This window comes from Aethalodelphis obliquidens, unplaced genomic scaffold (genome assembly GCF_003676395.1).
Source record: "Aethalodelphis obliquidens isolate GAN/ISIS:26980383/991018 unplaced genomic scaffold, ASM367639v1 scaffold9, whole genome shotgun sequence".
NCBI classification, from domain to species: Eukaryota; Metazoa; Chordata; class Mammalia; order Artiodactyla; family Delphinidae; genus Aethalodelphis; species Aethalodelphis obliquidens.
This window is the reverse complement of record NW_020837953.1, coordinates 23,054,255-23,077,277: the sequence shown is the minus strand read 5'-3', so window position 1 is coordinate 23,077,277 and position 23,023 is coordinate 23,054,255. Positions and strand designations below refer to the sequence as shown.

Sequence of the window (23,023 nt, the reverse complement as noted above, 5' to 3'; positions counted from 1 at the left end):
GGAGAGTTCCCTCTTCTCCATACCCTCTCCAGCATTTGTTGTTTATAGACCTTTTAATGATGGTCATTCTGACTGGCATGAGGTGGCACCTCATTGTAGCTTTGATTTGTATTCCTCTAATAATTAGTGTTGTTGAGCATCGTTTCATGTGCCTGTTGGCCATCTGTATATCTTCTTTGGAGAAATGTCTATTTATGTCTTCTGCCCATTTTTGGATAATGTTACTTGTTTTTTGTTGTTGAGTAATATTTTTCAATTGTAGTTTTCGGTGTACAAGCCTTACATTTTTGTTAAATGTATTCCTAAGTATTTTATTATTTTATTCTATTATAAATGGAATTTATCTTAGTTTCACTTTTGGATTATTGATTGATAGTGTGTAGAAATATAATTGATTTTTGTATATTGATCTTATGTCCTGCAACCATGCTGGACCCATTCTAAGAGTTTGTGTGTGTTCACTCCTTAATATTTTCTATATACAATATCATCTGCAAATAGAGACAGTTTTACTTCTTCCTTTCCAATCAGAATGCCTTTCTCTTCCCTTTTTTTGCCTATTTGCCCTAGCCAAAACCTCCATTACAATGTTAAATAGAAGTAGTGAGAATGGACATCCTTGTCTTATTTCTAATCTTAGAGGGAAAATTATCAGTCTTTCACCATTATGTTAGCTGTGGGTTTTTGTAAAGGAAGGTCCCTTCTGCTCCTTTTTTTATTGAGTGCTTTTATCTGAAAGGAACTTGTATTTTGTCAAGTACTTTTTCTGCATCTGTTGAGGTGATCATTAGTTTCTTCATTCTATTAATGTGGTACATCATATTGATTGATTTTCAGATATTAAAACAACTTTGCACTCCTGGAATAATCCCTACTTTGTCATGGTGTATAATCACTTTTACATATTGCTTGATTCATCTTGCTGGTATTTTGTTGAAGATTTTATGTCTATATTTATAAGGGATTTTGGTCTGTAGTTTTCTTACAATGTTTTTGTCTGTTTTTGGTATCAGGATAATACTGGCCTTATAGAATGAGTTGGAAAGTGTTTTTTCCTCTTTTATTTCTTGGAAAGATTTGTGAAAGATTGATATGAATTCTTCTTTAAATGTTAGATAGAATACACCAGGAAAGCCACATGGACCTGGGCTTTTCTTTCCCCTTTTTTTTTCAACATCTTTATTGGAGTATAATAGCTCTACAATGGTGCATTAGCATCTACTGTATAACAAAGTGAATCAGCCATACATATACACATATCCCTATATCCCCTCCCTCTTGTGTCTCCCTCCCACCCTCCCTATCCCACCCCTCTAGGTGGTCACAAAGCACCAAGCTGATCTCCCTGTGCTATGCAGCTGCTTCCCACAAGCCATCCATTCTATATTTGGTAGTGTATATATGTCCATGCCACTCTCTCACCTTGTTCCAGCCCACCCCTCTCCCTCCCCATGTCCTCAAGTCCACTCTCCATGTCTGGGCTTTTCTTTATTGAATGTGTTGTTGTTTATAACTAATTCAATCTTTTTAGTTATAATAGCTCTATGCAGATTTTCCATTTCTTCTTATGTCAGTTTCAGTGGTATCTGTCTAGGAATTTGTTCTTTTCACCTAGATTATCTAATTTGTTGACATGCAGTTGTTCATAGTATCACCGTATAATCCTTTTTATTTCTGTAAGGTTTGTAGTGATGCCACATCCTCTTTCATTCCTGGTTTTAATAATTTGAATCTTCCCCTTTTTTCTTGGCCACTTTACCTAAAGGTTTGTCAACTTTGCTGATACTTAAAAAGAACCAATTTTTTATTTCATTAAATTTCCCCCATTGTTTTTCTATTCTTTATTTCATATATTTCTGCTCTAATCTTTATTATTTCCTCCTTTCTTCTTGCTTTGGGTTTAGTTTGCTCTTCTTTTACTAGTTTCTTAAGGTGGACGCTTATGTTATTCATTTAAGACATATCTTCTTATTTTTTTAATTGGGGTATAGTTGCTTTACAATGTTGTGTTAGTTTCTGCTGTACAACGAAGTGAATCAACTATATGTATACATATATCCCCTCCGTCTTGGACCTCCATCCCACTCTCCCATCCCACTCATCTAGGTCACCCCAGAGCACCAAGCTGAGCTCCCTGTGCTATACAGAAGGTTCCCACCAGCTATCTAGTTTATATATGGTAGTGTAAATATGTCAATCCCAATCTCCCAATTCATCCCACCTCCCCTTCCCCCACCCTGTGTCCACATGTCTGTTCTCTACATCTGCTTCTCTATTCTTGCCCTGCAAATAGGTTCAATATAGGTGCTAATAGCTACAAATTTCTCTAGACACTGCTCCCATAAGTTTTAGCATTTTGTGTTTTTGTTTTCATTCTTCTCAAAGTATTTTCTAATTTATCCTGTGATTTTTTTCCTTTGATCCATTGGTTACTTAGAAATGTGTTGTATAATTTTCATATATTTGTGAATTTCTCACATTTCCTTCTGTTATTGATTTCTAATTTTATTCCATTGTGGACAAAGAGCATCATTTGCATACTTTCACTTCTTTCAGATTTCTTGAGGCTTTTTTTATGGCCTAACGTGTGGTCTATCCTGGAGAATGTTCCATGTGCACTTGATAAGAATGTACATTCTGCTATTATTGGGCAAAGTGTTCTGCAGATATCTGCTTTATAGTGTCGTTCAAGTCTTCTATTTCCTTGTTAATCTGCTTCCTAGTCGTCCTATCCATCATTGATAGTGGGGTATTGAAGTCTCCAACTATTATTGTTGTCTATTCTCCCTTCAGTTGTATCAGGTTTTGCTTCATGTATTTTGGGGCTGTTTTGGGTGCATGTATTTTTTTTAATCTTTTTTGGTATTCTCTATTTGACGGCACATAGTTCTCATACTTTTATTTAATTCTTTGTAAGAGTTTTCCTTTAGCTTTTTGAACATTTTATAATAGATTATTTATAGTCTTTGTCTAGTAAATCCAACATCTGGACTTCCTCAGGAAGAATTTCTATTGACTGTTTTTCTTTTCCTGTACATGGACCATATTTTCCCCTTTCTTTACATGTCTCAAATTTTTTGTTGTTGCTGAAAACTAAACATTCTATATAATATAATATGGCAACTCTGGAAATCAGATCTCTCCCACCCCAGGGCTTGCCAGTGTTGTTGTTCATTGTTGTTGTTGCTGTTACTGTTGATTTAGTGCCTTTTCTGAACTAATTTTGTAAAGTCTATATTCCTTGTCATGTGCAGACTCTGAGGTCTCTGCTCAGTTAGCTTATTGATTATCTAATGATTGAACAGAGTTTTCCTTAATGCTTTCAACCAATAAAATTTCTCCCATCTTTTTCTGAGGGGCTCTGTGTATGTATTGACGCACACCTTCAAGGCTCTGGTAATTTACATCTCTGCCTGAATGCTTCATTTTCTGCTTATTCAGAGTCCCAAGACCTGCTAGAAGTAAGAGCTTGGGGCCTTCTCAAGTCAGTTCTGGGGACACACACAGCCCTGCACATGTGTGTGTGTAGCCTTCTTAATCCCCAGGAGTATGTCAGAACTTTTCAAAGCTCCCTATGGACATCTCATTCACGAAATTTAAGGTTTGGGGCCAGGCTCCTATTTGCCCAGCAGGCATCACCACCTCATGTAAGTGTGATGTTAAACAATTGCCTATTATTATTTTTGACAAATGCTCTGCAGATAAAGTGTCTCACTGAGAAAGCTCTGAGTCAGATCAAATAAAGACAAGTCCTGTGAATTAGACTTTTCCAGGGAGCTGCTGTACGAGTCAAATCATGACAGTTCTCTGACGATGGAGCTCCTGGGCATCTCCAAACTCATACTTCCCCCTTCAGTGACAGCTAGGCTGCGGGTTTTCACAGCTACTGTGGTTGTGGTGCTGCTGATTCTCAAGGCTACCACAGAGCTGGGGAAAGAGGCATGGGAATAGAGCAAGTTAAAATGCCACAAAGCTCGGGATTTCCCTGGTGGCACAGTGGTTAAGAATCTGCCTGCCAATGCAGGGGACACAGGTTTGATCCCTGGGCCGGGAATATCCCACATGCCGCGGAGAAACTAAGCCCACATGCCACAACTATTTGAACCTGTGCTCTAGAGCCCGCCAGCCACAACTACTGAGCCCATGTGCTGCAGCTACTGAAGCCCACGTGCCGAGAGCCGTGCTCTGCAACAAGAGAAGCCACCGTAATGAGAAGCCGGCGTACCACAACAAAGAGTAACCCCCGCTCACTGCAACTAGAGAGAAAGTCGCACTCAGCAACGAAGACCCAGCACAGCCACAAAAAAAAAAAAAAAAAAATGGCCACAAAGCTCATTGTTCTGCTGAGATTACACCATTTTTCTTGAATAAACACTCTGGATTGTTGCAAGACTTTGATTAACTTCCAGAGCTCTGAAAATGTAGATCTTGACCATTTTTCCAGTGTTCTTATTGCTTTTATAGAGGAGCAGGTTTGGGGAGGTTCTTACTCTGCCATTCTGAACATGTTTTCTTTCATGAAGTGTTTTAAGTGGGAGCCTAACATTGTCAGATCTTCATTTTGTTAAAATCTGTCTGGTCTCAGCATTGAGAATCAATTGGAGGATGGGACAGGCAGCAAGAGGATGGTTAAGAGAATCTTACTGGGGATAAGTAACGGTTGCCATTCCCAGGGCAGTAGGAGTATAGCTGTAGAGAAGTAGATCAGTCCAGGAGACTCATGTAAGATACTCTTTTCTTTCCCCCTGTCTATTCAGCCAACCAGGAGCTGAAATAGAACTCACACTCTATCAGACAAGCAGGCCCAGAGGGAATCAGCCCAGACACGATGCAGGGAAGAGCACTGCCTATCTCTGGGCAGCCCAAGAAGGCTTTCTGAGCAGGAAATCCCCAATGGGGGGTGAAGTAACTCTTGGGAAGGAGCAGTGAGGGCTGACATGAGGGGCTGGGGCCTGCGTGCTCCTTGACCTCTGCTGCAGGGACAGCTGGGGGGCCGACCAGAGTCTTGCCATCCGGAATCCTCCAGGAGCAGAGATTTTCTCAAAAGGCATCCCTCGGGTGCGTCGTGCTCGTGGAGACCAGTAAGGGAGCCAGGTAAGAGTGAAGTGGGCTGCTTTCTTCATTTCTTTCTTTCCCAGGCAATTCTCTGAACAAGCTTTTGTATGTCCCAGATGTTCCTGCCTTTGTTAGGATTTAATCCTCCCTATTTATTCCCCCCAGTACCTGTTTATTATGTTCCATTTCTCCTTAGGAGCTGGGGCTCAGCCGATCTGCCAAGACTGATATCTGCACTTGGGCAAACACAATCGTGCCATGCCTTGTCATCTAGCTCCCATGTGAGAGGGCCAAAGAAGGAGAAGAATTAAAAGCAGCACCCCAAAGAGATTTAAAAATAAACATGAAAACTGCTCCAAGCCCCATTCAGAGGCTCTCACAAAGTCCTTCACTAGAGACGCAATGAAGCCCACTCTCAGGGCCCTGTCCTGCAGGTGCAGATCATGTGGCCTTGGTTCTTGATTCCTGTCTTGAAGAAGGAGCTGCGGCCTCTGGCCAGGGCTGTGAAGACAATGACACAGAACCTCTTCCCTGCTCAGATTCAAAATTAGGGAATGTTACAGCCATTGGAGATCATAGCTTTTGGCCTTTGATGGGGTCCCTGAGGCCAACAAGGAGAGGAGGGTCCAAGGCCTCGGAGTGAGCTGAGTCCTCAGGAAAGATTAGGACACAGGCCTCCCGATTGACCCTCCAGCCCTTCCTCTAACAGCTGCATACGCAGACATGGACGTTGAGGATCCCTGCAAGAGCGGAGGATTAAACCACTGAAGAAAAGAAGAGATTTTATTTCTTATCACCCTCATCAGACAGATCTACGAAGGCCAGCCAGCCTATTGTACTGTCTCTAACCCGGACCTCTGGGGATAGCCCTGGACCTGGAGCCACCAGGCCCTGCCAGTCCCACCTTTGGGAGCTGAGAGCAGACAGGGTCTGATTCTTCACCATGGGTTGGAGCAAAAGCTTTGGAGGCAAGTCACCGTGAACCCATGCCCCCACCACCTGGGGGAGGAGGAAGGGCCTCTCCTAAACTGTCTTCTGAGCCCTACTCACACTCCTTGTCCAACCCTCCCACATCCCCATCTCAGCCTAGGCCAGGAGTGAGATGGGGTCTCAGGTGGGCTTAGGGCCAACTCCTTGGCAGGAAATGTCTTAGTTCCTGTAACCCACTGCACCCTAGCTCCTTTAATCCTCACATCAGCTCTCCAAGGTAGGAATCAATATCTCTGTGGTGGGCATGAGTCTACCAACACTATGAGAAGTTACACAAGTTGCCCAAGATCACACAGCTAAGAGGTGGCAGCTCTAAATTTGAGCCCTGGTCTATTGGCTCCTAAGCTGAAAACATGCCCAGGAATCTCCAAGGCACCAAGGTTCCCGCTGGCTGGTCCTCCCAGGACTGTCCATTCTACCCACCTGGGACGGACAAGCCTTGTGGCTGCACGGCCAGGGTGGGGTGCAGAGATGTGGGGTGCTGCAGTGTTCTGCGTGCATCTCTCGGTCACCACAAATGGCTCGTTTTATAGCGGTGGCTGCGGCAGAAGCTTCCGGCGCCTTTGCCTTGCAGGATTGACATCAATCCTCGTTCCAATCAAACTCCTCTGAAACATGCTCCAACGGAGGGGAATTTTCTGCTAAGTAAGATGTTATTCACCAGCTCCCAGCTCTCTGGGCCCAGGCTGAGCTCAGCAGCAGCAGGCGCTACTCCACACTGATGAACCCACTTAAACACCGATTAACAGGCATTGCAGCACTGGCCCAGGCAGACTCCACGACCCCCCGGGCTCCTCCAGGCTCCTCAGGCCACAGAGCCTGGAAGCTCAACCCTATCCTCTCCGACTCTCATTCCAGCCCAGTCACTGAGTAGCGACTGGATGCTCTGTGGTCTGAGGATGAGGAGATGGCAGCGGAGGATAAAAGAGGGGAAATTATTATTCCTTTTTTGCAGCTTCTTTCTTACCAGGCTTTGCAGGGTTTCTGAGGATGAGGCAGACAAATGACAAGCCCCATCGGGAAGGAAGGGGAGTAGCTCTGTCCTCTACCATGGCTCCCAGCACTGCACAGAGAGGACTGGGGGCCTCCTGCCACACTGAAGGCAACAAGAGAAGTCATCCAGACTCTAGGTTGAGACTGTACCCCAACAAAATGCCATTTCAGCGCTAGTGTAGCCCAAAACATGCTTTGATGTCCCAAATCCAATCATTTCAGCCATATACAAGTTCAATCTATGTAATTCTCAGAGTTTAAACTTTTACAGCTGAAAGAATTCTTAGAGAGTTGCCGGTCCAAGCTCATTTTACAGCTGAGGAAACTCAGGACCAGAGAGGGAAAAGGTCGTGCCCAAGGTCACACAGCTAGTAAGCAGCAAACCCAAGGCTCATACCCAGATCTCCCAACTGCCCGTGCATTGTTCTTTCTCTTATTCTGTTTCTCCCCCTCCCAAGAAAACAAAGATATCACTGACAGCCAGAAAGTAATAACCACATTTACATGATTTCCCAGTTTACATATTGCAATAGATATCAAATTGTTCTTAAGTGATTTGTTATTAAATAAGATCAGAGAACTCAAAAATAGATTTCTGAACTCTGGTAAATAAGAATACACCACACTTACTCATCTGTCTTTTTGACAAATGCTAGCTAGGCACCTGCTGCTTGAATGACACGGTGCTGGGTGTGGGGTCTACAGGGTAGATGCGTCAAGTGTGGTCCCTAGCCTCACCAAACTTAGAGTCCAGTAGGGGAGACAGAACCATCTCACACACACACATGCAATTATAAATGTTGCCATGCAAAGAACTGCTATGATAGAGCAAAGGGCCAGCACAGAACCTTGGGGATGACCTGCTTTATGTCTGGAGGACTGTGGAAGGCTCCTTTGAGGAGGTGACATTCAAGCTGAGACCTGAAGGATGAGAAAAGACCAGTCATGCAAGGGGTCAGGAAGGAGTGATCCAAGCAGAAGGAATCAAAGTTGGATTTCTTATCATAGACAATGAAGTGAAAATATTTTTAAATTAACATGACCCCATTATTTTAGAGACTGGAAAGCTATTCCATTTCTTCACCTAATTGCTCTGCTTCTTGGAGATGGTGTTTTATTGATCAGCCTTTCTGCATTGCTTGTCACAGTTTTGTATCATTTGCTCAATTTGTGGCTGAAAAGAGCCCTCTCAGAGGTTTGGAGGGACTGTTCATTTCTCTCCCCAAACCCAAACAATGGTTAGCAGAGTTGTTCAGCACATAGACTCCAATAAGAAGACCCAGGTTCCATCACTTCTTCGTTGTGTGACCTTGGGCAAGGCGCTTCCTCTCTGAGCCTCAGTTTCTTCATTACTGTAATTGAGGATAATAAAAGCACAATCTCAGAAGGCTAAAATAGTGTGTGTGAAGAACCTGGCACAGTATCTGGCACATTGTAATTGCTCCAGAAATGTTACGCAGTTATTGTGGTAAGCCACGTTCAAACAAATGAAACTACCTTGTACACGCAAGGGTGTTGGGTAACGCTTCTTCAATTTTTTCTTTCCATGCACATTGCAGCAAAAAGCAGATCCCTCTGTGGTTGTGACTGAGGGCTTGTGCTTAGAAATACATGGGTCCTGGCAAGATGGGTAAGAAGACTTGTGTGGGAGTGGGGGGGAGGTCTGAGACCCGGAGTCAGAGGTGAGATCTTTTAAACTGGAAGAGTATTGCTCAGGGAAGGTGTCAGCCCTCGGGGATACCAACATGGTGACACTTACAAAATAAGGAAAAAGAGAAGACCCAAGAAGTGGAAGCCAGAGCTGGGCTGGCAGAAGCCACAGTTGCTGAACTGGACTGCTCAGGACTCAGATACAAGCCAGCAGAGAGCAGGAGATTCCAGCCATCGGGGAAGATCCAAACAGGGCCTTATTCAGGACGAGAGAGAGTGCTAAGGCGGCCTGGGAAGCTCTGAGCTGGCTAGCAGGTGGTCTCCCTGAGGGTCAGCATCTCTATGCATCAAAGAATTTGGTTAGAACTTGTCCTCTTCACCCACCTTGGAGACATTTATATCCGTGCCTGAAGAAACAATCACATCGGACAAGAAAACTTAGCGTTCAGCCAGGAGATCCTTAAAGTAATACACTTTGCTGGATATGTTTTTATATTCTCTCTCCATCGAAGGATACTTGGATTTCCTCTCTCTCCCCCCACCACCCCCGGCTCCCCAGCTTGGTCCATAGCATCTTCTAGGTCAGGGGTCCCCAACCCCCGAGCCATGGACGGATACTGGTCTGTGGCCTATTTGGAACCGGGCTGCACAGCAGGATGTGAGCAGCGGGTGAGCGAGCGAAGCTTCATCTATATTTACAGCCGCTCCCCATCACTTGCGTTACCGCCTGAGCTCCACCTCCTGCCAGCATTATGGTGAGTTGTATAATTATTTCATTCTATATTACAATGTAATAATGGTAGAAATAAAGTGCACAATAAATGAATCATCCTGAAATCGTCCCCCCCATCCCCCGTCTGTGGAAAAATTTTCTTCCACAAAACCGGTCCCTTTTGCCAAAAACGTTGGGGACCACCGTTCTAGGTCATGCCTGGGATTCGCCTTAACTGACTCCCAAGTCTTGCCTCTTACATCATGGACCACATTCTCGGCTTGCCGAAAGCTTTTGTAATCACCACACCTCCTTCCCTGGCATTAGTCAGACCCAGGCTGAAATGCTGCAAGTCCAGCTCATCTAAGTGGCTCTCCTGAAGTCAAACGCAAGGAAGATTTTCTGCTTTAGCCAGCTGGCAGGAGTAGCATTCATTAGGATTCCTTCAGCCCACTCCCTTGGCCTCCCCCTTCACATACCCACCAACTCCTGGGACATCTCCACTAAGCTCTGGAGCTCCTTGGAAAACCATTTGAGAGTTGCTGCTTTGATCCAATGCCTGCATTCTATCCTTAGGGAAACTAGGTCTGGAGTCACGGTCTCAGCTTCATCACAGCCTATACTCCATGTTCAATCCTTCCTTGAAGTTCAAACAAGACAAAGAAGAGCCAAGTAGGGAGGCCTCCATCTCCACGGGGGGCTGCCCATCTTCCTCCTGTCTCTGCCTTCCCAGATCCCAAAGCGACCTCTTCTCATGGTAGACCAACCAGTACATGAGTCAGTTCTGCACTGAGCTTCCAGATACACCCTCAGCACCCAGCCGGGGAGACTCAACAGTGAGTCACTGTGCTGGCCAGTCCCCCAGATCAACTCTATTTCCTCTTCTAACCTGCTCCCTGACCCAGGAATCTGACCCTGATACTGGGTTCAACCAATGGGAGTCACTGCAAGGTAGGAGGAGAGAGAGATCGGGTCCTTTCTTCTCCACTCCTTCCTGCTTTTGTGCCATGCCTCTGGAAGTAGCTACCTCCCTCTGTGACTAACCGCTCTCACCATCCCCACCGGCTCCAGCTCTCACTGGACCCCAGTAACGTTATTTCCTCCCTTTGTCTCTTTGACCCTAAGTGGTGTGACCTCTCTGCTGCTGTGCCTCTCTGGGTGGCCGCTTGTTGATTCCTTTAACTCTGCTCATACCTCTATAAGTAGTATGTTCATAAGAATTTCTACATTCGAATCATCCAGGATGAATTCTCTTTCTCACCAGGCTCCAAAATGATGCAATCACATTCCCCAGACTCAAGGCCTAATGGCCCAGCCTTGGCAGCATTAAGCCTGCCTGGCAAAGCCCCAGGCTGCCCCAGATCTAAGCTCTGCTACAAGACCTTAGGCCTGGGGTGTAGGCTTCCCTGCCCTACATCTGGCATCACATCCCCCCCAGGACTGCCCTTTGATGCCCAGCTACTTCCCAGCTGACCTTGATCTAGTGAAAGGCCTTGCCTCCCCAGTCCTACTCTCTGGCCTCTCCTCAAAACTCCATGTTGTCCAAGCCAGAGCCAGCCTCGTGGCCTAGGCCTCCATGTGGCCTTGACTCAGACACACCCCATTTATGCCTTTTCCATACACTTTGCTGGCCACCCCCACACCATGGACTTTTCAACCAGTGCTCCAGGGCACTGCAAAGAAGGTATCCCCTATGGAGTTGTCAGAATACTGAGAGGAAAACCAGATGAGTATAGTACATGGAAACCAAGCGAGGAAAGAGTCTCAAGAAGGGGGCGATCAGCACAGAGGGTATTTAGAGTAAGTTCATATCCAATCACAGTAGACTCTGCAGTCTGGGTTTGGAACCCGGATCCTCTGCTTGCTAGATATATATGACCTTGAACAAGTCAGATGGCCTCTGAGCCCCAGTTTCCACTACGTACAAAAGGAACAATGATGGTGCCCACCTCCTAGGGTTGTTGCATTATGTAACCAAGTTGTAAAGCCCCTAGCACAGTGCCTGACACATTTGAACTCTTTGGTAAGTGGTAGCTCTAACTCTGAATATTAATTTGCTCAGCGAACACTCGTGGACACTCACGAAATGACCCTGCCACTGAGGATGCTGAACCAAGATGGGCTCTAGTCTCAAACAGACGACATCAATCACTAAACTTCAAGGGAGCAAATGCTGAGTGGCCTAAAAGAGGCTCGGAGGGTGACTACAAGAGTCCTAAGAAGGGAAAATCCCTGTTGTTGCCAAGGTATGTGTTAGCAGAGCTCCAGGCACAGAAGCTCACCATGGAGGAGAGACCCTTTGAGCCAGGCCTTGAAGGATAGATGGACCAATAGCCGGGAAGAGAGAACAGCCTGGACAAAGGCCCAGAGGGAGGACGCTGGACAGCCAAGAGAGGTTCTCAGGGCTCCCTGCTGCCCTCTGGTGCCAAGCTCAAGGGTAAATTGTCCCGAGTCCAGACGGCAAATTCATGGCAGCCGCAGCTCCCAATCCTGCTCTCCCCGTCACAAACGCTGGGACAAGATCATTAGGTGATTATATTTTTAAGACCCAAATTGTTTTATTTGTTTCCCTGCCAGCTTTCATGAGGCCATCAGTCATTCCCCACACAGATAACATTTCTTCTGTACATTGACAGAATAAATTACATGGTTCTCATCCGGCAAATCAACATTACAGGGGAACATTATCTTTTGCAAAACGCTGCCTGGGCACATCATAAATCCTAAACAGGTTTATTACATCTGTCTTGTCATAGATTCATTTTATTGAGAAGTGGGCTTTTTTCCAGATTAATAATCACATTAATAGACGAGATTCTTTTCAGAGGATTGTTTTCCTGGAAAAACCAAAGGAAGAATTTCACGGCTGCAGAGCCTTGTCTCACTGGTGAAGTAAGGCTGTCCTTGTCGTGCTGACAGTGTCCTCCAGTGCTGGGAACTGGGAACTCTTGACTCACCCGGGGACTTTGAACCAGCCTGTGATTCCTCACCTCTGATTTCACAGCTCTCTCCAAAGGACATATCCAGAAGCTTCCAAGAGGGTGTCAAACGTGTATTGTTATATGAAACCAATCCAACGAATATTTAATGAGTAACTAGCCTGTGTGCAACTGACAAACCAATGGGGGAGAGAAAGCTAACCCACGTGGAACAGGAAGAAAACAATTCAGGAAGGAATATGGAGAATCAGGCTTCCGGCCTCCCTCCACGCTTGGGTGGCTCAGCCACCCCGGGATGGGTGACTTATTGACTCTGGGCTTCTTTCTTCTCTTTTTGTTAAGTGAAGGGATTGATATAGATCAAGGGCTAGCAAATTATGGCTCCCGGGCCAAATCCAGACCCTCACCTGTTTATTAAACGAAGCTGTATTGGAACATGGCCACGCCCATTCATGTATGTTTTGTTTATGGCTGGGTTTGTGTTGCAATGGCAGAGCTGAGTAGCTACAACGGAGACCGAATGCTGTGAAAAGCCTGAATTATTTACTGCCTGGCCTTTTAACAGAAAAAGTTTGCCAACCTCTGGCCTAGGTAAACTCTGGGTGGAAGATTTGAGAGCAGAGTAGTGGGATCCGTACTGAAGTGCTCGTAGTAACGTTGACTTAAGCCCACTGTGCTAAGTGCTTTCCTTACATCACCTCATTTATTCTCAAAATGCCTCCAAGACAAGATGCTATTCTATGGATGAGGAAACGGAGGCTTAAGTGGTCTGGTGACTTTTCTAACATCACCCAGAGGCAGAGGCAAGCTGGGAACTCAGGCCTGTCTGAAGCCAAAACCCTCGTCCTTGCCTCTCCAGTGAACGTGTTGCCTGGAGTCTGGAGATGGTAATCAGTGAGGGTTGGGGAGGTTCCTTAGAGGACATCAAATTTGGCACATAGGACTTTGACGCGTGGAGCGGAAAGAGGAGGAGCTCCCGGCAGTGGGAACTCCTGGGGGATAAAGGAAGCGATCGTCATGTATCACAGAGCTAGCCCCGGTGTAAGGTGAGAGAATGGCCTCCCGCCAGTGCACCGGGTGGGCATCGCCTCACTCAAACCTTGCAACCACTCTGAGGTGGGTGCTCCTCTGCCCCCCTCCCAGCCCCAGAGGCAGGCGTCTGCCCACAGTCAAGGTTCCCTCTTCTCTCACATGTATTGAGTTTTTTCACCATGTCTGGCTCTCACCTGGGCTAAGGGAGAGAGCTGGTGGGATACTTAGGCCTTTAAAGTGAGATCACTCAACCGGGAGGCAGGAGGCATGGGGGTGGCAGGACCCAAGCGGAAGGCTAAACTCGGGGGCAAATTGGAGGCTATCAGAGTGGCTGACCTTCTGGGGATCATCTCTCAAACACTTCTCTGTTCCCATCAGAGAAGACTTTGTGTCCGTATGATGGGCAAAAAGGCCCCACACACTCAGCTGCGTTACCCCTCTGACTGATGGTCCCTACTCTCCCCTCCATCACTCTGCTCCAGCCACACCTCCTCTGTCCCCCACACCAGCCCCCTCACTACACAATCCCAGGAGATACTCTTCACATGGTGGCTTTCATGAAAGCTGTCTGTGGAGTTGGCCGACTCAGTGCCCCTTTGCACTTGCTGTCCCCTTAGCCTAGAATACTCTTCCATAACACATCCAAGGGCTGGATTCCTCAGCTCCTTCAGGTTTTTGCATAAAAGTCATATTCTCAGTGCATCCTTCCCGACGTTTTATACAAAATTACGTCCTCCACACCACACCCTCCCTTCCCACCTTCCCTGCCTTAGTTTTCTCTATATCATTTACCTCCACCTGGTTTATTTGCTTACTGCGTCTACCAGTGCTCCCTTTCTGCCCCCAGTAGAACATAAGCTCCAGGAGGGCAGGATTTTGGCTCTCCTATTCATTACTTTATCTCTAATACCTAGAATAAAGCCTGGCACGTAGTAAGGGTTCATTATATAATTGTTGGTTAGAAGTTTAATACCTCTTAACATTGTTCTATAACTTGCTAGATTTGGTTTTTTGGACAAGCTATTTCATTTTTCTAATACATTCTCAGTTTCCTCCTCTGTAAAATTAAGGTGAAAACAGTATCTTCTTCACTGGGTGTTATTAGAAATAATTGAAAAACAAAACAGAAGAAATGTAACATGCTTGGTGCCGAATGTAGCCAGAGCCTCACACACAGCAGGTGCTAGGAACATGTGTCCCTTCCCTTCTGAGGACAATCACTGAAGTCAAACATGACTGCACTGGAGTCAAACATACCTGCAGGTATACCTGCATACCTGACAGAAGTCAAACGTACCTGCACTCATACCTTGACCTTGAAGTCAAGACCAAGACTGCGTCCATCAGGCTCTGGTGTCAGACCACGGGAGAAACTCAGCTTCAGTACTTACTAACAATGTGACTTAGGAAAGGTCCTTCACCTCTTTGCATCTCAGTTTGCTCATCTGTATAATGGGTTATAACAAAGTTGACTTCATAAAGTTGTTTGGGACATTGAATGAGGTAAATCATGAGAGTTACTTGGCATAAGACATGGCCCATATGATCTCAATAGATGTTAATCATGAGGAGGAGGATGATAAGAATCCCCAAGAAGGCTGCCTGGGAAGGAGGTGTTGGCCCCGCCTGCAAATCCTCTGGTCCTGGTCCTCTCGGCAGGGAGTCAGTTCCTGACAGATCAGGCCTGAGCAGATTAATGTGCAACAGCTTCTCCCCGCCGTCTCCTTTTTTAACACAGAAATCTGTCCTAGCACCTCTCATTATCCACTTCATCAGTCTCAAACCATTGGCTAATTGCACTCCCCAGCACCCCCCTCATTCCCTGCCTCTCCTACGAGCTCAATAACACACAGCTGCCTCCTTCTTTGGGGCCCCACTGGGAAGCTGTAAACAAAATATAGCAGGCGATACCCCAACTGCCTTCTCCAGACTCCCTTTCCCCCATTGGCCCCCTGCTCCTCTCCCTCATCCCCACCTGCAGGAAAATGGCCCCACGAGAGCCATGCGTGGAGGAGGGATAAGGGAAATGGAGTTGCAATAAGATTTCATGGTTCTCTCTGGCTTTTATGTCTGCAACACTCTAACTCCTAACTGGTTGTGAACCTTGAGAAAGGAAAACACAGGAGCTTGACATTTATCCCAGCTTTCTGCCAGTGGGCACTTTCCAGACCTCAGCACAGAGAGTGGCGCCCAGAATGAGAGCAGAAGTCCTGCTGGGGGAAGAAAAAAGAGACTGACATTTGAGGCTGCCGGGGCAGCTGGAATTTGTGGGGCAGGTAATAGGAGAGTTGGAAGAGGCACAGAACAGGAGAACCAGGATCTGCATAGGGGTTTTATTGAGTCTTTGACTGGGTACAAAGCTGGGTACGTACAGAGTGAGAATTTGTACTGCCTGACAGAGAACAGCTCCTGGCATAGTGCGAGCCAAACAGAGGTTTTGGAGGTCACACGGTGCTGCAAGATTGTGGAGTCTGACCATCCAGAGTGGAGAGATCTTCCTGAACAGCCCAGGCATTCAGCAGAGACTCAAGGGAGACCAGACATTAAGGACTAGTCTAGACTCACCCTATGAAAGCCTAAAACCAAGAAATGGCAGACCCAAGCTGATGTACCAGTACATTAGCTATGCCTCTCAAAAGAAAAACACAACATTCTTTAAAGGAAGACAGCAAAAATATAAACCTCAACAATACAGCATCCACCACATCAAGTATACCCTTTTTGTTATACAGGAAAGTGTAACCCATAACCAGGAGAAAATTTAACCAGTAGAAACAGACCTAAAGATGACACAGGTGTTGGAATTAGCAGTAAAGGACTTTAAAACTGCCATTATAAATATGTTTAAGGATTTAAAGGAGAGTACTATGTAGTGAATAAACAAATGGGGAATCTCAACAGAACAATGGAAACTACAGAAGGAGCCAAATAAAAATAACAGAACTGAAAAATGCACTTTCTGGAATTAAAACTTAACTTGATGAGTTAAACAACAGATTGGAAAAAAATTTTTAAAAGATCAGTGAATTTGAAAACACAGCACTTGAACCATGAAAGCTGAAGAACACAGAAAAAAAAGAATGGGAAAATGGCCTGTGGAACAATACCAAGTAGTGTAACATAAATGGAATTGAAGCCTCAGAAAGAAAAGAGAGAGACTGGGGTTGAAAAAAATTTTTTTAATAATTACTGTCAAGAGAATGAGAAGACAAGCCACAAACTGGGAGAAAATATTACAAAAGATGTATCTGATAAAATATACCCAAAACTCTTAAAACTCAACAATAAGAAAACAAACAACTCAATTTAAAATAGGAAAAATATCTGAACAGAATTGTCACCAAAGATGATATACAGTGAGATATCTCTATAAAACAACAGTGAGATATCACTATACACCTTTGAGAATGGCCAAATCCAAAACACTGACACCACCAAATGCTGGTGAGTTTGTGGAGCAACATGAAATCTTATTCACTGTTGGTGGGAATGGAAAATGGTACAGCTACTTTAGAAGACAGTTTGGCGGTCACTTACAAAGCTAAATATAGCCTTACCATATGACCCAGCAATCACATTTCTTGGTATTTACTCAAATGAGTTGAAAACTTACACTTACACCAAAACCTGTACATGAATGTTTACAGCGACTTTATTCGTAATTGCCAAAATTAGAAAGCCAGGACTTCCCTGGTGGCACAGTCGTTAAGAATCTGCTCGCCAATGCAGGGCACACGGGTTCGACCCCTGGTCCGGGAAGATCCCACATGCCATGGAGCAACAAAGCCCATGCGCCACAACTCCTGAGCCTGCGCTCTAGAGCCCTCAAGCCACAACTACTGAGCCCGAGTGCCACAACTACCGAAGCCCGCACTCCGAGAGCCCGTGCTCCGCAACAAGAGAAGCCACCGCAACGAGAAGCCCACGCACTGCAACAAAGAGTAGCCCCGATTCGCCGCAACTAAAGAAAGCCCGCGCGCAGCAACGAAGACCCAACGCAGCCAAAAGTAAATTAATTAATTAAAGGAAGAAAAACAAAATTAGAAAGGAAACAAGATGTCCTTCAATAAGTGAATGAATAAACATACTGTGATACACCCAAACAATAAAATATTATTTAGTGATTAAAAAAACAAGTTATCAAGCAGTGAAAAGACACGTAAGAAACTTAAAAACATTACTAAGTGAAAGAAGCCACTCTGCAAGGCCTACACATTGTATTATTTCAACTATATGACATTTTGGAAAAGGCAAAACTATGGAGACAGTAAAAAGGTTAGTGGTTTCCAGGAATTAGGGGGAGGGAGGGATAGATAGGTGGGGCACAGAGGATTTTTAGGGCAGTGAGACTGCTCTTTGAAATACTGTAATGGTGAATACGTCATACATTTGTCAAAACCCTTAGAATACATAACACCAAAGAATTAACTGAAATGTAAACTATGGACTTTGGTTGATAAAGATGTGCCAATGTTGATCGTTTTTAAAAACTTTTTATTGGAGTATAGTTGATTTACAATGTTGTGTTGCTTTCTGCTCTACAGCAAAGTGAATCAGTTATACATATATACACTCTTTTTAGATTCTTTTCCCATATAGATCATTACAGAGAACTGAGTAGAGTTCCCTGTGCTATACAGTAGGTCCTTTTTAGTTATCTATTTAATATATAGTTGTGTGTATATGTCCATCCCAATCTCCCAGTTTAGCCCGTCCACCTTTCCCCCTGGTAACCATAAGATTGTTTTCTACATCTGTAAGTCTATTTCTGTTTTGTAAATAAGTTCATTTGTACCATTTTAGATTCCACATGTAAGCAATATCAAGCAATATTTGTCCTTCTCTGTCTGACTTACTTCACTCAGTATGACAATCTCTAGGTCCATCCATGTTGCTGCAGATAACATTATTTTGTTCTTTTTTATGGCTGAGTAATATTCCATTGTATATATGTGCCACACCTTCTCTATCTATTCCTCTGTCGTGGACATTTAGGTTGCTTTCATGCCCTGGCTATTGTATATAGTGCTGTAATGAATATTGGGGTGCAGGTATCTTTTCAAATTATGGTTTTCTCCAGGTATATGCCCAGGAATGGGATTGCTAGATCATCTGGTAGCTGTATTTTTAGTTTTTTAAGAAACCTGCATACTGTTCTCCATGGTGACTGTACCAGTTTACATTCCCACCAACAGTGTAGGAGGGTTGCCTTTTCTCCACACCCTCTCCAGTATTTACTGTTTGTAGATTTTTTTAATGATGACTATTCTGAGTGGTGTGAGATGATACCTCATTGTAGTTTTGATTTGCATTTCTCTAATAATTGGTGATGTTGAGTATATTTTCATGTGCTTTTTGGCATCTGTATGTCTTCTTTGGAGAAATGTCTATTTAGCCCATTTTTTGATTAGGTTGTTTGTTTTTTTGTTATTGAGCTGCATGAGCTGTTTGTATATTTTGGACATTAATCCCTTGTCAGTCACTTCATTTGCAAATATTTTCTCCCATTCTGTGGGTCTTCTTTTCATTTTGTTTATGGTTTCCTTTGCTGTGGAAAAGCTTTTGAGTTTCATTAGGTCCCATTTGTTTATTTTTGTTTTTATTTTCATTACTCTAGGAGGTGGGTCAAAAAAGATCTTGCTGTGATTTAAGTCAGAGAGTGTTAATGTTGATCATTAACTGTAATAAATAAACCACACTGAGGCAGAATGTTGATGGTGAAGGAGGTTGTGTGTGTATGATAAGAAGGGATATGTGGAAACTCTGGATTTTCTGCTCAAGTTTGCTGTGAACCTAAAATTGCTCTAAAAATAAAGCATATTAATTTTTGAAAATACTGAAAAAGTTTCATATATCATGACTATGTCCACCCACAAATCCAAGAAGTTCAACAAACCCCAAGCAGTGTAAACACACACACAAACACACACAACACCATCAAAGCACATAACAAAATTTCAGAAAAAAAAAAAGAGAAAAACAGCTCCCTCTCCCCTGCAAAAACACCTACAGATAGGAGAATGAAGATAAAAATATATGACTTATCACTGATTTACCACTAGACACAAGTTAGAAGGCAAGGAGAAATTAAAGTGCTAGAAAAAAAATAAACTTTCACCCTAAAAGCCTATATTCAGAAAAAAAAATCCTTCAAAAATTAAGGTGAAATAGAGACATTTTTAAATAAGCCAAAGCTGGGAGAATTCATCACTAGCTGATCTGTATTATAAGAAATGTTAAAGGAAGTTCTTTAGGTTGAAGAGAAATTGTACCACATGGAAACTAGGATCCCCATCAGGGAATAAAGTACGCCAGAAATAGTAATAAGTATGAGTCAGTGTTAAAGACTTTTCTTAATTCTTAATTTCCTTAAAAGAAAAACTACTGTTTAGAGCAAAAAATGATACTACATTGTGGGAGTTAACATATGTAAAAACAAAAATAAATGTCAAAAATAGAACAAAAGAGGGAGGAAATTAAAATCTACTGTTGTAAGATTCTTACATTATCTGTGAAGGGGAATAATATTAACTCAAGGTAGACTTTGATAATTTAAGAATGCATATTGCAATTCCTAGAACAATCTTTTTTTTTTTTTTTTTTTTTTTTTAGCATCCAAAATCTTTTTAATAACACAGTAGGATCTGGGGTTAGTTTTTGTACCCACGGCTAGCCCATCGGCCTCTGGCATGCTCAAACTTCCAGCCCTTGGAGCGTACATAGGGTTTGGTGTTGCTATGCGGGGTTCCTGGGGCCTTGCTGAAATGCCTGTACACCTTTTGGCCCTTGCGAGGACCAGAGAGGAGGACAGTGCCACAGCCCTTGGGGGAGTCCAGGGCCAACTTGTCGAAGGTGAGGATCTTGCTCCCGGCCTTGAGGATGCAGCTCCAGGCGCAGCTGCTCACTCGAAGAGCACACACCTTCCGTTTGGGCACCTCCTGGACATGCACATCATCGGTTATAGTCCCCACAACCACAGCTCTTTTGCCTTCCTGGCCAGGAAGCTTCATCTTCCAAATCATCCGGGAAAGGGACAGAGGTGGCCAGTTGGTGTGACTCATGAACAACCTCTTCGGTACAACTTGATTGAAGGTGAAGTTGGTTCATCTGGCCAGAAACCTGTACAGCTTGACCAACAGCCTTAGGTAGATGTCCTGGCTCTTGGGCTCCTTGCGTGGAAACTTTCGGTCCTTGTTGTGCTGGATGTCAACTCCCATCATGGCTCCTCCTCCTTAGCCAGGTCCAGAAAGAGAGAGCTAGAACAATCATTTAACAAGAGATATAGATTTTTTTAAAAAACTAGATGAGATAAAAATAGAATACTAAAAGTTCTCAAGAACCCAAAAGAAAAAGGAAAGGAGGAAAGAAAATTTTAAAATAACAAAGTGGAAAAAACAGATATCTAATGGAAAAATGGTACTTTCAATCCAACCAAATCAATAATTATATTAAATGTAAATGAACTAAACACTTCAATTAAAAGGCAGAAATTATCTGACAATAAAAGAGCAAGACCCAATTATATCCTTTTATAATAAAACACACACTTTAAGTATAAAAACACAGAGAGGGGAGGGATAAACTGGGAGATTTGGATGGACATACACACACAACTGCATATAAAATAGATAACTAATAAGGACCTACTGTATAGCACAGGGAGCTCTACTCAGTTCTCTATAATGACCTATATGAAAAGAATCTAAAAAAGAGTTGATATATGTATATGTATAACTGATGCACTTTGCTGTAGAGCAAAAAGTAACACAACATTGTAAATCAACTATACTCCAATAAAAATTTTTTAAAAAGATTTGGGGCAATTGCAGTAATGACTGTAGATTAGATTAAAATATTGTATTAGTGTTAAATATTCTAAAATTGCTAACTTTTTGGGTGACGTAAGTGGATATTCTTGTTCTTATGAAATGCATACTGAAACATTAAAGGGGTAAGGAACCTAATGTATGTAATCTACTCTCAAATGGTCCAGAAAAAAAATGAATATAGCTAGAGAAAGGTAAGGCAGGTTCTGCAAAATATTAAAATTTGATGAATCTGGAAAAAAATTCTTAAATAAAAATAAATAATAATATAAACACAGAGAGGTTAAAAGTGAAAAGATGCACTAATTAAAAGAAAGGGTATATTAATAACAGTTGAAGTAGATTCAAGACAAGGAATACCACTAGAGGAAAGGAGGAAATTTTCATATGATAAAAAGAGTCAAATAATCAAGAAGACAGAACAATCCCAAATATGTATGCATCTAATAACAGAGCTTATGAACACATGAAGCAAAAATGGACAGAACTAAAGATCTGTGTGTTTCACTGTATGTAAATTATATCTCCATTAAAAACCTAGAAATTTTTTTAAAAAGACAGGTTCTCTGGCACAGAAATAGGTCTGGGGCTCAAGATCAAGACATTACCTGCAGTCAGAGTCCCAGAGGGTTGTCCCAGAGCTCTGAAATCCCTCCTGCCTGCAGTCAGGGAGGAGCCCTGGCAGCTGGCTCAACACAGAGCCAATGGTCACAGAGGAAGGTAAGAAATCACACCTGTGAGGGAAGCAAGGGACAAGGGCAGGGAGCTGGTCAGAGCTTAACAGACACCACTAGTAGGTAGAACACAGTGTAATGTCCTATCTCAGCCCTTTTATTTTCCTCATAATCCTTACTACAACTTGTAACCATTGAGTTTATCTATGTGTTATCTCGGTTGGTGTCCATCTCTCCCCTAACCTGTAAATCCCATGAGGGCAGGGACCATGTCTATCTTTTCCACCATCTTATCCTAAGCTCTGGGCACAGTGGCCGACATATAGGAAGAACCTTGACAGTTGACATTGGATAAATGAGTGAATAAATGAATGAATAAGGACATAAAAGAAAGGGAATGAGAGAGGAGGGAGAGAGGAAGGGAGGGAAAGAAACAAAAAAGAGAGAGAAACAGGAAAAATCTATGTCCTACTCCCCCTAGAAGGGCTAAGGCAGTGTCATGAAGAATGGGAAGTCAACGTACAAACCCTCAGATCTCTTTTTCCATCCCAAAGTTTCCCAGGAACCCCTGCAACCCCTGACTAGGCTGCCCTGTTCCTATTCCTGTCCTGCCACCTGAGCCCCTGACCTCAGCAAGACCCTAAGGACCAAGGGTCTCAGTGGAGATGCTCTATGGCTCCTCCCAGGACATTCTCTCTGACTTCAGTGTGTCCTGTACTAAATCAGACCTTTGTCTGCCAGAGCACAGTGTCGGCTCCCCAGGGAAGGAATCGACAGTCCCCAATTTGCTGCCTCCCTACCCCATCTCCACAGTAGGCCATTTCCCAGACAACAGCCATTGTCACTGCCTTTGTGCAGGCCCAGGCATCCTGAAATTGAGTCTCCAATCTCCTCGCAGACGTGCTCAGGAAACGGAAAATCCATGCCGGTCCCTGCTGCCACACCGGCAGTTGATTCCAAAGCACACAGGACACCTGCTCCCTGGGGTGCAGAGTGGACAGATAGATAACTTGAGACGGCCTGAGCAGAGGGAGATCTAACTCCCATGACCAGCCCTCCAGGGTAGGATCAGCAACTTCCTGGGAGCTGAGGACACCCACAACCCCCTACTAGTATCACCACTCACAGCAGGGCCTGATCAGCTAGGGTCAT

At 43.9% G+C, this 23,023-nt stretch overlaps 1 pseudogene; it reads right to left on the bottom strand.

Annotated features, from left to right (window-relative positions):
- Positions 1–19,956: 19,956 nt before the first annotated feature.
- LOC113622402 (60S ribosomal protein L18 pseudogene) lies at positions 19,957–20,620 on the bottom strand (annotated as a pseudogene).
- Positions 20,621–23,023: the final 2,403 nt, after the last annotated feature.